Source organism: Atractosteus spatula, chromosome 25 (genome assembly GCF_055471065.1).
Source record: "Atractosteus spatula isolate fAtrSpa1 chromosome 25, fAtrSpa1.hap1, whole genome shotgun sequence".
In the NCBI taxonomy this organism is placed as follows: Eukaryota; Metazoa; Chordata; class Actinopteri; order Semionotiformes; family Lepisosteidae; genus Atractosteus; species Atractosteus spatula.
Genome location: NC_142730.1, coordinates 14,911,560 through 14,925,102, shown reverse-complemented (window position 1 = coordinate 14,925,102; position 13,543 = coordinate 14,911,560). Strand labels below are relative to the sequence as shown.

The window sequence follows — 13,543 nt, the reverse complement described above, 5'->3', positions numbered from 1 at the left end:
GCTTGGACCTGCTGCCTTGGAAGTCATGTCTTCAGCGTCCCCCAGCGACATTTCACACCTGGAAGCAGACAACCACGCTTTTGGCATTGGCATGCCTTGCGCCCTACTTCCAGCCTTTGAAGATCTAATTATTCAAACTGAAAGAACCGACTGAATAGGTGTTTGCAGTGCACCAGGAGGAGCAGTGACCATAGCAGTGGAGGGGTGAGGATGGCGCAGATGGAAACATTTTCATGCGCTCCTCTGGGAGGAATGAAAATAAAAGGCGAAACCGGAAACAGTAGTAGCCGCAAGAGGAAGTGTCTTCAAGCGCCAAGCAAGCGCTCCTCGTTAGTATAGTGGTGCGTATTCCCGCCCGTCACGTGGGAGACCAGGGATGGATTGCTTGACGGCGAGCCGGGTTGCTTTTCTCCCATCAGATTCCAACCGCTAATGCTAACGCAGTTTGTGGGAGCTTACGTGCTTCTCCTTTTCCGTCATTTTCGGACGACTATTCCAAAGGGGTAACCTGATGGAATAGGGGCCTGAAGACACGAGGCATTCTTAAACCAGCACTGGGCTGCACGGCCTTCTGTTGCGATCAGATTATATTCGAGTGAAAAAGCCAGAGCAGCCGCTTCCATCCTATGGAGTACGAGCTAAATCGGGAGAGGTATGGGACACGCGCGCCTATAGGTGCACGTCTCCTACGTCAGGCTGCTTCACCCATGTGCACCCGACTGGAGAGGGAATGGAGCAAGCTTTTTGTCAGGAGTGGGATTCGAACCCACGCCTCCAGGGGAGACTGCGACCTGAACGCAGCGCCTTAGACCGCTCGGCCATCCTGACGCCAGCCCCCTCCCCCAAAGCGGTCTGATGAGCCACCGCGATCCCATTACGCTCTTCGAGTATCGCACTGTTATTAATACTACAGTGTGACTCCAGCATTAAAATGTTTGGAAAATGTGTCGGCCTTTATAATCCAGTGTAGAGCAGCGTGTGATGATTTGTGCTACAAAACACCAAGCGCTCAAAGTGACGTCTGCGTTTGTCACTGAAACTTTCAACTCTTTCATCACTTATGTAGGAAATACAAAGAGCAGTTAGGTGGAACGCTTAGGGTGGCCGTCAGCAGAGTGGCGCAGCGGAAGCGTGCTGGGCCCATAACCCAGAGGTCGATGGATCGAAACCATCCTCTGCTACATGTGTCTTACGCATGGTTCATAAGCATTCCATCGGGTTAGCAAAGTGCATTAAAGTAGTGTGGATCTCCCTTTCCTTAAGTTCTGTTCTGAGTTTCTCTCTCGTGTGTGTTTGTGCAAGCTTGACACTTGCGGGACTCTTTCATCTTCACCAATACGGAGATGACCAAATGTGTCTTCGGTTGTTCTGAGATCTTTGATAGTTTCTTCGAATGCTTCAAGTGAACCTCGAAATCGAAGCAGTTATGTTTATATTGATTTCTCGCATTAATCATTATTAACCAGGAACAGCCAGCACAGTCGGTCGCATTAGTAATTATGTCACGTCTCTACTTAGCAGAGCATTCAAAGACCCACTGGAAGCAGGAAAGCACTAAGACACTGCAAAACTGAACTCGGGAAAATCATACTGGGAGCTCTGAGCGATGTCTGCATCCAAGCCATCCAATACGGACTCTGAGACCTTGGAATATCAACACTATGATGCGCTACCTTTTCCCTGGAGCAAAACGATGGAATTAGAAGAATGCTTACCGCAGGATACAACTGTGCCGTTGTTATTTGGAGCACGGTTTTCACTTGCATGAAAACTACAGCAGAACGTAGAAGGATGATCACAGAGGAGTCCACGCGGGCATGCTGAGGAGATTGTAGGTCGTACATTTCAATGATTACTGACATTTGCGCTGCTTGAGGTACAGTAATCAACAAAGAACAGGGTGTGCTACTCTCGAATCCGGTCACCACATGATGAAAAGCCAGGAAGTATACCTTGTCCAATTGACGTCAACAGGGACACGTTAACCCCTTGCTTCCCTTGTGCCTGGCTAGCTCAGTCGGTAGAGCATGAGACTCTTAATCTCAGGGTTGTGGGTTCGAGCCCCACGTTGGGCGGTGCCCGTCTCCTTATTAACAAAGTTTCGTGCTCATCCTTGACCCTCTTACACCTTGATGGTACCGAGCACTAAACTTTAATGCACAGGTGTGATGAAACTGAGATGAAAAGGGCTTATCTAGCTCTTTGCCCGAGAGATAAATCAAAGGTTCCGCAGACAATCCGTTGGCTCCGGTCACTCTGACGCAGATAGGAGCTGCAGCCATCATAACTTGTATGAAAACTGATAAGAGCTCCTGTCTATTTACAGTTTCATTTACTCTAGCCTTTCCTTAAACACTGCGTGTACGAAGGCTAAGAAATTGCAGAGCTATTCTAATACAATAACTATTTGGAATCTTTTCGCCATAACAGTTTCACTGTGATTTTGCAGGTAACACGTACGTACGTAACATTTTGAACCGCACTGGAAAAATATGGGAAAGAAATGGCGAAAAGCAACTCTTCAACACGTGGCAATATCTTCCTGAGCGGAGTCCTGTTCTCGAAGCTCGACACTCTGCAAGAGTCACTTCTCCCAACTTGCGCCCGCAGGTTTCCGTAGTGTGCCTGCAAAGAGCCATCCGTTTGAGACAGGCGCACGTTCCGATTTCATTGAACTAAGCTAGATGCACAATTTCGAATGCAGCCTTCATCACAAACGACAGTTCATTTCTCGAAAGCTTGTCATGTAAAAAAAGGAAACAAAGAACGAAAACATACAGCTGACAATCTTCTGAAGCTGCAGATTTAGCTTTTGAGAAATGGACATTTTATGTATGCAGATGCTTTTCAAGCGCTGGTTTTAGAACGTCGCTGTGCTTCCAGCATCATTCTCAGCCTTCTAAACTGCCTATCGAGGTGCCGATCACTTTGTAAAGCGCTTGAGAGGCCGGAGCTGCTCAAACTGCTCTTGCCGTTTCCTTCAATCAAAAGCACTATTTTTTTCGTTGTATGGAAAGCTTTTCAAGTCTTGCATCGACACGCACCTTTCCTGAAATGTCCAAAGGGTGAATGTTTCGCATAGAAATCCAGTCTACCTTTAGGGGGCATGATGTTGAAATCGGAACAAGCCCTGGGTGGGCTTGAACCAGCAGCCGTTCAGTTAACAGCTGCACAGAAACGCCCCCCGCTTGCTTTGTATCATTCGCAAGTTTCTGGTTAGAGAGTAAAAAAGGCTGGAATTCTTTTCCAGAAGCTGCCGACAGGATTTCTTCTGCACCCACCCAGAAAAGCCAAGAATTGTATTTCATCTGTCGCAAGCTGTATGTTCCAGAAAGAGAATGAATACTTGCATTAAACTGAATCAAGCCGACAGACACGCACCTGAAGTGGAAATCTAATAAGTAAATTGATTCTTAAAATGTAGAGAGCTTTGAAAAAAATATATTGGTGCTTTTAGATAATATATTTCAAGGATGTAATTGCTGTGCTACAGTACGTGCAGAATTTTAGAAAACAGTGCGTCAACAAAGTACACTGTTTGGGTAACTTTAGAAGACAATGTACCAAAACAATATATGCTGTCTGGGTCGTTAGAATTAGCCGAAAGTAACTGATAAGCTTTGAATAACAAATCTAGTGCTTCTTCTCTCGTTCTATGTTGTAATCTGTTTTGTCTTAGGGAAAGGGGAAGCTTTTGAAGGGACAAAGCACTGAGCTTTTTTACAGCGCAACGTCTTATAAAAACCCTGTACTGCTTGTAACAAATTGAGTCTCCGGTTGCACTTTGCAAAGTGGCAACAGGGCTCCCAATATTGCAATATTGAAATAAAGACCTTACTCAGGTGAGAACTCTCTCTTGTGGCTTCCTTGATAGTTAAATTTCCACGACAGAATTGGCACCCCAGATGGGACACTAACCTGAGCGCGGACGGCTGCTGAAACTCCATCCGGAGCCGGACAATTTTAGCAAATTGGACGAACCTCGGAGGATAAACTGTTTGTCCTTCCTGAGACGCGTCTGGAGAATTCACGGCTGTCTGACGTCAGTAAGTGATCCTTTTAACGAACTTTTGTTTTAAGACGATTTATAAGAATTTTTTCTGTGGTCTTATAGCAGAGAAAGAGCAGGCCGGTGAGGGTGTTCTCACGCGGGTTTGATGAGTCCGGGACTCATAAAGAACTTATCTTAACACAGACGTGTGGTTTTTGCTCTGCGGAGTAGTTAATGTGATAAGGTTCTAAAGTAAGGCACCGATCGGTAAAAATGGGAAATGAAAATTCGAAGACGGAAACAGGACCGAGCGGTCCAGCGAAGTACATGTACAGGGAATTTGGAGAAAGGGGAATAAAGTGTCTTCCATCGTGGAGTAAGTTAGGTTTTCCAGAAAATGGTAGTTTTAGTACCAGGCAGATACAACAACTAGAAGAACAGTTAAAGTTAAAGAAATGTAATGCATCTTGTTATGTATGTGCTTTAATGCCTCATTCTACAGCCTCACCCATTTCTCTCCTGGTTAGAATCACTGTTTGGGCCAGGGGGAATGTTTTTCTTTAAGTTACTAACACCGATTATAGGGGCTGTGATACTTGTCTTCCTGTTTTTATGTTGCTATATGACATGTATTATTCCAATGCTTTTCAAATATGGTAATGAATATGTTTGCGCATCAGTATGTTCTGATAAGAACGCAAGAATCCGAAGTATGGGAGCCTCCTGGGAGTCCATATGAAGAATCTAACTTTTAATCATTTTCAAGAATAAAAAGGAGGGAATTGAAGTGGAAATCTAATAAGTAAATTGATTCTTAAAATGTAGAGAGCTTTGAAAAAAATATATTGGTGCTTTTAGATAATATATTTCAAGGATGTAATTGCTGTGCTACAGTACGTGCAGAATTTTAGAAAACAGTGCGTCAACAAAGTACACTGTTTGGGTTACTTTAGAAGACAATGTACCAAAACAATATATGCTGTCTGGTTCGTTAGAATTAGCCGAAAGTAACTGATAAGCTTTGAATAACAAATCTAGTGCTTCTTCTCTCGCTCTATGATGTAATCTGTTTTGTCTTAGGGAAAGGGGAAGTTTTTGAAGGGACAAAGCACTGAGCTTTTTTACAGCGCAACGTCTTATAAAAACCCTGTACTGCTTGTAACAAATTGAGTCTCTGGTTGCACTTTGCGAAGTGGCAACAGGGCTCCCAATATTGCAATATTGAAATAAAGACCTTACTCAGGTGAGAACTCTCTCTTGTGGCTTCCTTGATAGTTAAATTTCCACGACACACCGCCGTTGTTTTTCTCCATCGGAAGTTTGTCGTTAAGGAAAAACATCGCTGTCATTTTCTTGCCAGCCGGCGGCATTTCTTGTGCAGCGATGAGCCAGATTTGTATTTCGGATTTCGGAAGTTGTGTGAATTTCTTGAAGCTGAAAGTCAACTCGCTCCAGAAAAGAAATGTGCAGTCGCATGAAAGCCGTGCCTGCTTATTAAACCGCAGGACCTGAGCTTGCGTTCTGTTTCTCATCGCGTTCGCAAAGGCGATTCCTGCCTCTAACACTGCTATGTCTGCGATTCAAAGTGCCGTGTGGAGCAGCTTCTAAAGTCTTGTTCACGCTCCTCCGATGTTGCTTTCTCTGTGCCTAACGAAGTTCCATTTTGGTGTCGGAGCGGGGAGACCTAATCATTCCAGCTTTAAGCCACCCTTCAATCTTCTGAGGGGTGTCTGAGTGCTAGCATGTCATTTGCCTTTTTTTTTTTTGAAACGGAGAGCGACGTTGAAAAAGGTTACCTCCGCCGCCTCGCCCTCCGTGTTAAATGATCGCAAGACGGCGGCGGCGGCGCTCCCTGTAGTTGTGGCCGAGCGGTTAAGGCGATGGACTAGAAAGCCATTGGGCTCTCCCCGCGCCGGGTCGAATCCTGCCGACTACGGCGTCCTTCTCGTGTCGCCGTGCGCCTGCCCAGAAAAAGGCGGAGTGCCGTTTCTCTCTTCCTGCTTCTTGTACAAACGCTAAATCGCTTGGACCTGCTGCCTTGGAAGTCATGTCTTCAGCGTCCCCCAGCGACATTTCACAACTGGAAGCAGACAACCACGCTTTTGGCATTGGCATGCCTTGCGCCCTACTTCCAGCCTTTGAAGATCTAATTATTCAAACTGAAAGAACCGACTGAATAGGTGTTTGCAGTGCACCAGGAGGAGCAGTGACCATAGCAGTGGAGGGGTGAGGATGGCGCAGATGGAAACGTTTTCATGCGCTCCTCTGGGAGGAATGAAAATAAAAGGCGAAACCGGAAACAGTAGTAGGCGCAAGAGGAAGTGTCTTCAAGCGCCAAGCAAGCGCTCCTCGTTAGTATAGTGGTGCGTATTCCCGCCCGTCACGTGGGAGACCAGGGATGGATTGCTTGACGGCGAGCCGGGTTGCTTTTCTCCCATCAGATTCCAACCGCTAATGCTAACGCAGTTTGTGGGAGCTTACGTGCTTCTCCTTTTCCGTCATTTTCGGACGACTATTCCAAAGGGGTAACCTGATGGAATAGGGGCCTGAAGACACGAGGCATTCTTAAACCAGCACTGGGCTGCACGGCCTTCTGTTGCGATCAGATTATATTCGAGTGAAAAAGCCAGAGCAGCCGCTTCCATCCTATGGAGTACGAGCTAAATCAGGAGAGGTATGGGACACGCGCGTGCCTATAGGTGCACGTCTCCTACGTCAGGCTGCTTCACCCATGTGCACCCGACTGGAGAGGGAATGGAGCAAGCTTTTTGTCAGGAGCGGGATTCGAACCCACGCCTCCAGGGGAGACTGCGACCTGAACGCAGCGCCTTAGACCGCTCAGCCATCCTGACGCCAGCCCCCTCCCTCAAAGCGGTCTGATGAGCCACCGCGATCCCATTACGCTCTTCGAGTATCGCACTGTTATTAATACTACAGTGTGACTCCAGCATTAAAATGTTTGGAAAATGTGTCGGCCTTTATAATCCAGTGTAGAGCAGCGTGTGATGATTTGTGCTACAAAACACCAAGCGCTCAAAGTGACGTCTGCGTTTGTCACTGAAACTTTCAACTCTTTCATCACTTATGTAGGAAATACAAAGAGCAGTTAGGTGGAACGCGTTGGATGGCCGTCAGCAGAGTGGCGCAGCGGAAGCGTGCTGGGCCCATAACCCAGAGGTCGATGGATCGAAACCATCCTCTGCTACATGTGTCTTACGCACGTTTCATAAGCATTCCATCGGGTTAGCAAAGTGCATTAAAGTAGTGTGGATCTCCCTTTCCTTAAGTTCTGTTCTGAGTTTCTCTCTCGTGTGTTTTTGTGCAAGCTTGACACTTGCGGGACTCTTTCATCTTCACCAATACGGAGATGACCAAATGTGTCTTCGGTTGTTCTGAGATCTTTGATAGTTTCTTCGAATGCTTCAAGTGAACCTCGAAATCGAAGCAGTTATGTTTATATTGATTTCTCGCATTAATCATTATTAACCAGGAACAGCCAGCACAGTCGGTCGCATTAGTAATTATGTCACGTCTCTACTTAGCAGAGCATTCAAAGACCCACTGGAAGCAGGAAAGCACTAAGACACTGCAAAACTGAACTCGGGAAAATCATACTGGGAGCTCTGAGCGATGTCTGCATCCAAGCCATCCAATACGGACTCTGAGACCTTGGAATATCAACACTATGATGCGCTACCTTTTCCCTGGAGCAAAACGATGGAATTAGAAGAATGCTTACCGCAGGATACAACTGTGCCGTTGTTATTTGGAGCACGGTTTTCACTTGCATGAAAACTACAGCAGAACGTAGAAGGATGATCACAGAGGAGTCCACGCGGGCATGCTGAGGAGATTGTAGGTCGTACATTTCAATGATTACTGACATTTGCGCTGCTTGAGGTACAGTAATCAACAAAGAACAGGGTGTGCTACTCTCGAATCCGGTCACCACATGATGAAAAGCCAGGAAGTATACCTTGTCCAATTGACGTCAACAGGGACACGTTAACCCCTTGCTTCCCTGGCGCCCGGCTAGCTCAGTCGGTAGAGCATGAGACTCTTAATCTCAGGGGCGTGGGTTCGAGCCCCACGTTGGGCGGTGCCCGTCTCCTTATTAACAAAGTTTCGTGCTCATCCTTGACCCTCTTACACCTTGATGGTACCGAGCACTAAACTTTAATGCACAGGTGTGATGAAACTGAGATGAAAAGGGCTTATCTAGCTCTTTGCCCGAGAGATAAATCAAAGGTTCCGCAGACAATCCGTTGGCTCCGGTCACTCTGACGCAGATAGGAGCTGCAGCCATCATAACTTGTATGAAAACTGATAAGAGCTCCTGTCTATTTACAGTTTCATTTACTCTAGCCTTTCCTTAAACACTGCGTGTACGGAGGCTAAGAAATTGCAGAGCTATTCTAATACAATAACTATTTGGAATCTTTTCGCCATAACAGTTTCACTGTGATTTTGCAGGTAACACGTACGTACGTAACATTTTGAACCGCACTGGAAAAATATGGGAAAGAAATGGCGAAAAGCAACTCTTCAACACGTGGCAATATCTTCCTGAGCGGAGTCCTGTTCTCGAAGCTCGACACTCTGCAAGAGTCACTTCTCCCAACTTGCGCCCGCAGGTTTCCGTAGTGTGCCTGCAAAGAGCCATCCGTTTGAGACAGGCGCACGTTCCGATTTCATTGAACTAAGCTAGATGCACAATTTCGAATGCAGCCTTCATCACAAACGACAGTTCATTTCTCGAAAGCTTGTCATGTAAAAAAAGGAAACAAAGAACGAAAACATACAGCTGACAATCTTCTGAAGCTGCAGATTTAGCTTTTGAGAAATGGACATTTTATGTATGCAGATGCTTTTCAAGCGCTGGTTTTAGAACGTCGCTGTGCTTCCAGCATCATTCTCAGCCTTCTAAACTGCCTATCGAGGTGCCGATCACTTTGTAAAGCGCTTGAGAGGCCGGAGCTGCTCAAACTGCTCTTGCCGTTTCCTTCAATCAAAAGCACTATTTTTTTCGTTGTATGGAAAGCTTTTCAAGTCTTGCATCGACACGCACCTTTCCTGAAATGTCCAAAGGGTGAATGTTTCGCAAAGAAATCCAGTCTACCTTTAGGGGGCATGATGTTGAAATCGGAACAAGCCCTGGGTGGGCTTGAACCAGCAGCCGTTCAGTTAACAGCTGCACAGAAACGCCCCCCGCTTGCTTTGTATCATTCGCAAGTTTCTGGTTAGAGAGTAAAAAAGGCTGGAATTCTTTTCCAGAAGCAGCCGGCAGGATTTCTTCTGCACCCACCCAGAAAAGCCAAGAATTGTATTTCATCTGTCGCAAGCTGTATGTTCCAGAAAGAGAATGAATACTTGCATTAAACTGAATCAAGCCGACAGACACGCACCTGAAGTGGAAATCTAATAAGTAAATTGATTCTTAAAATGTAGAGAGCTTTGAAAAAAATATATTGGTGCTTTTAGATAATATATTTCAAGGATGTAATTGCTGTGCTACAGTACGTGCAGAATTTTAGAAAACAGTGCGTCAACAAAGTACACTGTTTGGGTAACTTTAGAAGACAATGTACCAAAACAATATATGCTGTCTGGGTCGTTAGAATTAGCCGAAAGTAACTGATAAGCTTTGAATAACAAATCTAGTGCTTCTTCTCTCGTTCTATGTTGTAATCTGTTTTGTCTTAGGGAAAGGGGAAGCTTTTGAAGGGACAAAGCACTGAGCTTTTTTACAGCGCAACGTCTTATAAAAACCCTGTACTGCTTGTAACAAATTGAGTCTCCGGTTGCACTTTGCGAAGTGGCAACAGGGCTCCCAATATTGCAATATTGAAATAAAGACCTTACTCAGGTGAGAACTCTCTCTTGTGGCTTCCTTGATAGTTAAATTTCCACGACAGAATTGGCACCCCAGATGGGACACTAACCTGAGCGCGGACGGCTGCTGAAACTCCATCCGGAGCCGGACAATTTTAGCAAATTGGACGAACCTCGGAGGATAAACTGTTTGTCCTTCCTGAGACGCGTCTGGAGAATTCACAGCTGTCTGACGTCAGTAAGTGATCCTTTTAACGAACTTTTGTTTTAAGACGATTTATAAGAATTTTTTCTGTGGTCTTATAGCAGAGAAAGAGCAGGCCGGTGAGGGTGTTCTCACGCGGGTTTGATGAGTCCGGGACTCATAAAGAACTTATCTTAACACAGACGTGTGGTTTTTGCTCTGCGGAGTAGTTAATGTGATAAGGTTCTAAAGTAAGGCACCGATCGGTAAAAATGGGAAATGAAAATTCGAAGACGGAAACAGGACCGAGCGGTCCAGCGAAGTACATGTACAGGGAATTTGGAGAAAGGGGAATAAAGTGTCTTCCATCGTGGAGTAAGTTAGGTTTTCCAGAAAATGGTAGTTTTAGTACCAGGCAGATACAACAACTAGAAGAACAGTTAAAGTTAAAGAAATGTAATGCATCTTGTTATGTATGTGCTTTAATGCCTCATTCTACAGCCTCACCCATTTCTCTCCTGGTTAGAATCACTGTTTGGGCCAGGGGGAATGTTTTTCTTTAAGTTACTAACACCGATTATAGGGGCTGTGATACTTGTCTTCCTGTTTTTATGTTGCTATATGACATGTATTATTCCAATGCTTTTCAAATATGGTAATGAATATGTTTGCGCATCAGTATGTTCTGATAAGAACGCAAGAATCCGAAGTATGGGAGCCTCCTGGGAGTCCATATGAAGAATCTAACTTTTAATCATTTTCAAGAATAAAAAGGAGGGAATTGAAGTGGAAATCTAATAAGTAAATTGATTCTTAAAATGTAGAGAGCTTTGAAAAAAATATATTGGTGCTTTTAGATAATATATTTCAAGGATGTAATTGCTGTGCTACAGTACGTGCAGAATTTTAGAAAACAGTGCGTCAACAAAGTACACTGTTTGGGTTACTTTAGAAGACAATGTACCAAAACAATATATGCTGTCTGGTTCGTTAGAATTAGCCGAAAGTAACTGATAAGCTTTGAATAACAAATCTAGTGCTTCTTCTCTCGCTCTATGATGTAATCTGTTTTGTCTTAGGGAAAGGGGAAGTTTTTGAAGGGACAAAGCACTGAGCTTTTTTACAGCGCAACGTCTTATAAAAACCCTGTACTGCTTGTAACAAATTGAGTCTCTGGTTGCACTTTGCGAAGTGGCAACAGGGCTCCCAATATTGCAATATTGAAATAAAGACCTTACTCAGGTGAGAACTCTCTCTTGTGGCTTCCTTGATAGTTAAATTTCCACGACACACCGCCGTTGTTTTTCTCCATCGGAAGTTTGTCGTTAAGGAAAAACATCGCTGTCATTTTCTTGCCAGCCGGCGGCATTTCTTGTGCAGCGATGAGCCAGATTTGTATTTCGGATTTCGGAAGTTGTGTGAATTTCTTGAAGCTGAAAGTCAACTCGCTCCAGAAAAGAAATGTGCAGTCGCATGAAAGCCGTGCCTGCTTATTAAACCGCAGGACCTGAGCTTGCGTTCTGTTTCTCATCGCGTTCGCAAAGGCGATTCCTGCCTCTAACACTGCTATGTCTGCGATTCAAAGTGCCGTGTGGAGCAGCTTCTAAAGTCTTGTTCACGCTCCTCCGATGTTGCTTTCTCTGTGCCTAACGAAGTTCCATTTTGGTGTCGGAGCGGGGAGACCTAATCATTCCAGCTTTAAGCCACCCTTCAATCTTCTGAGGGGTGTCTGAGTGCTAGCATGTCATTTGCCTTTTTTTTTTTTGAAACGGAGAGCGACGTTGAAAAAGGTTACCTCCGCCGCCTCGCCCTCCGTGTTAAATGATCGCAAGACGGCGGCGGCGGCGCTCCCTGTAGTTGTGGCCGAGCGGTTAAGGCGATGGACTAGAAAGCCATTGGGCTCTCCCCGCGCCGGGTCGAATCCTGCCGACTACGGCGTCCTTCTCGTGTCGCCGTGCGCCTGCCCAGAAAAAGGCGGAGTGCCGTTTCTCTCTTCCTGCTTCTTGTACAAACGCTAAATCGCTTGGACCTGCTGCCTTGGAAGTCATGTCTTCAGCGTCCCCCAGCGACATTTCACACCTGGAAGCAGACAACCACGCTTTTGGCATTGGCATGCCTTGCGCCCTACTTCCAGCCTTTGAAGATCTAATTATTCAAACTGAAAGAACCGACTGAATAGGTGTTTGCAGTGCACCAGGAGGAGCAGTGACCATAGCAGTGGAGGGGTGAGGATGGCGCAGATGGAAACGTTTTCATGCGCTCCTCTGGGAGGAATAAAAATAAAAGGCGAAACCGGAAACAGTAGTAGCCGCAAGAGGAAGTGTCTTCAAGCGCCAAGCAAGCGCTCCTCGTTAGTATAGTGGTGCGTATTCCCGCCCGTCACGTGGGAGACCAGGGATGGATTGCTTGACGGCGAGCCGGGTTGCTTTTCTCCCATCAGATTCCAACCGCTAATGCTAACGCAGTTTGTGGGAGCTTACGTGCTTCTCCTTTTCCGTCATTTTCGGACGACTATTCCAAAGGGGTAACCTGATGGAATAGGGGCCTGAAGACACGAGGCATTCTTAAACCAGCACTGGGCTGCACGGCCTTCTGTTGCGATCAGATTATATTCGAGTGAAAAAGCCAGAGCAGCCGCTTCCATCCTATGGAGTACGAGCTAAATCAGGAGAGGTATGGGACACGTGCGTGCCTATAGGTGCACGTCTCCTACGTCAGACTGCTTCACCCATGTGCACCCGACTGGAGAGGGAATGGAGCAAGCTTTTTGTCAGGAGTGGGATTCAAACCCACGCCTCCAGGGGAGACTGCGACCTGAACGCAGCGCCTTAGACCGCTCGGCCATCCTGACGCCAGCCCCCTTCCCCAAAGCGGTCTGATGAGCCACCGCGATCCCACTACGCTCTTCGAGTATCGCACTGTTATTAATACTACAGTGTGACTCCAGCATTAAAATGTTTGGAAAATGTGTCGGCCTTTATAATCCAGTGTAGAGCAGCGTGTGATGATTTGTGCTACAAAACACCAAGCGCTCAAAGTGACGTCTGCGTTTGTCACTGAAACTTTCAACTCTTTCATCACTTATGTAGGAAATACAAAGAGCAGTTAGGTGGAACGCGTAGGGTGGCCGTCAGCAGAGTGGCGCAGCGGAAGTGTGCTGGGCCCATAACCCAGAGGTCGATGGATTGAAACCATCCTCTGCTACATGTGTCTTACGCACGGTTCATAAGCATTCCATCGGGTTAGCAAAGTGCATTAAAGTAGTGTGGATCTCCCTTTCCTTAAGTTCTGTTCTGAGTTTCTCTCTCGTGTGTGTTTGTGCAAGCTTGACACTTGCGGGACTCTTTCATCTTCACCAATACGGAGATGACCAAATGTGTCTTCGGTTGTTCTGAGATCTTTGATAGTTTCTTCGAATGCTTCAAGTGAACCTCGAAATCGAAGCAGTTATGTTTATATTGATTTCTCGCATTAATCATTATTAACCAGGAACAGCCAGCACAGTCGGTCGCATTAGTAATTATGTCACGTCTCTA

The 13,543-nt window shown here is 45.9% G+C and overlaps 5 non-coding genes across 5 annotated transcripts; 2 read left to right on the top strand and 3 right to left on the bottom strand.

Moving 5' to 3' along the window:
* Positions 1-745: 745 nt before the first annotated feature.
* Positions 746-828, bottom strand: trnal-cag (transfer RNA leucine (anticodon CAG)). The gene has a single exon. It is a non-coding gene; the product is annotated as a tRNA-Leu (tRNA).
* Positions 829-2,002: 1,174 nt separating this feature from the next.
* On the top strand, positions 2,003-2,075 carry trnak-cuu (transfer RNA lysine (anticodon CUU)). Its single transcript has one exon. It is a non-coding gene; the product is annotated as a tRNA-Lys (tRNA).
* Positions 2,076-6,760: 4,685 nt separating this feature from the next.
* trnal-cag (transfer RNA leucine (anticodon CAG)) lies at positions 6,761-6,843 on the bottom strand. The gene has a single exon. It is a non-coding gene; the product is annotated as a tRNA-Leu (tRNA).
* Positions 6,844-8,017: 1,174 nt separating this feature from the next.
* Positions 8,018-8,090, top strand: trnak-cuu (transfer RNA lysine (anticodon CUU)). The gene has a single exon. It is a non-coding gene; the product is annotated as a tRNA-Lys (tRNA).
* Positions 8,091-12,775: 4,685 nt separating this feature from the next.
* On the bottom strand, positions 12,776-12,858 carry trnal-cag (transfer RNA leucine (anticodon CAG)). The gene has a single exon. It is a non-coding gene; the product is annotated as a tRNA-Leu (tRNA).
* Between the last annotated feature and the right edge of the window lie 685 nt (positions 12,859-13,543).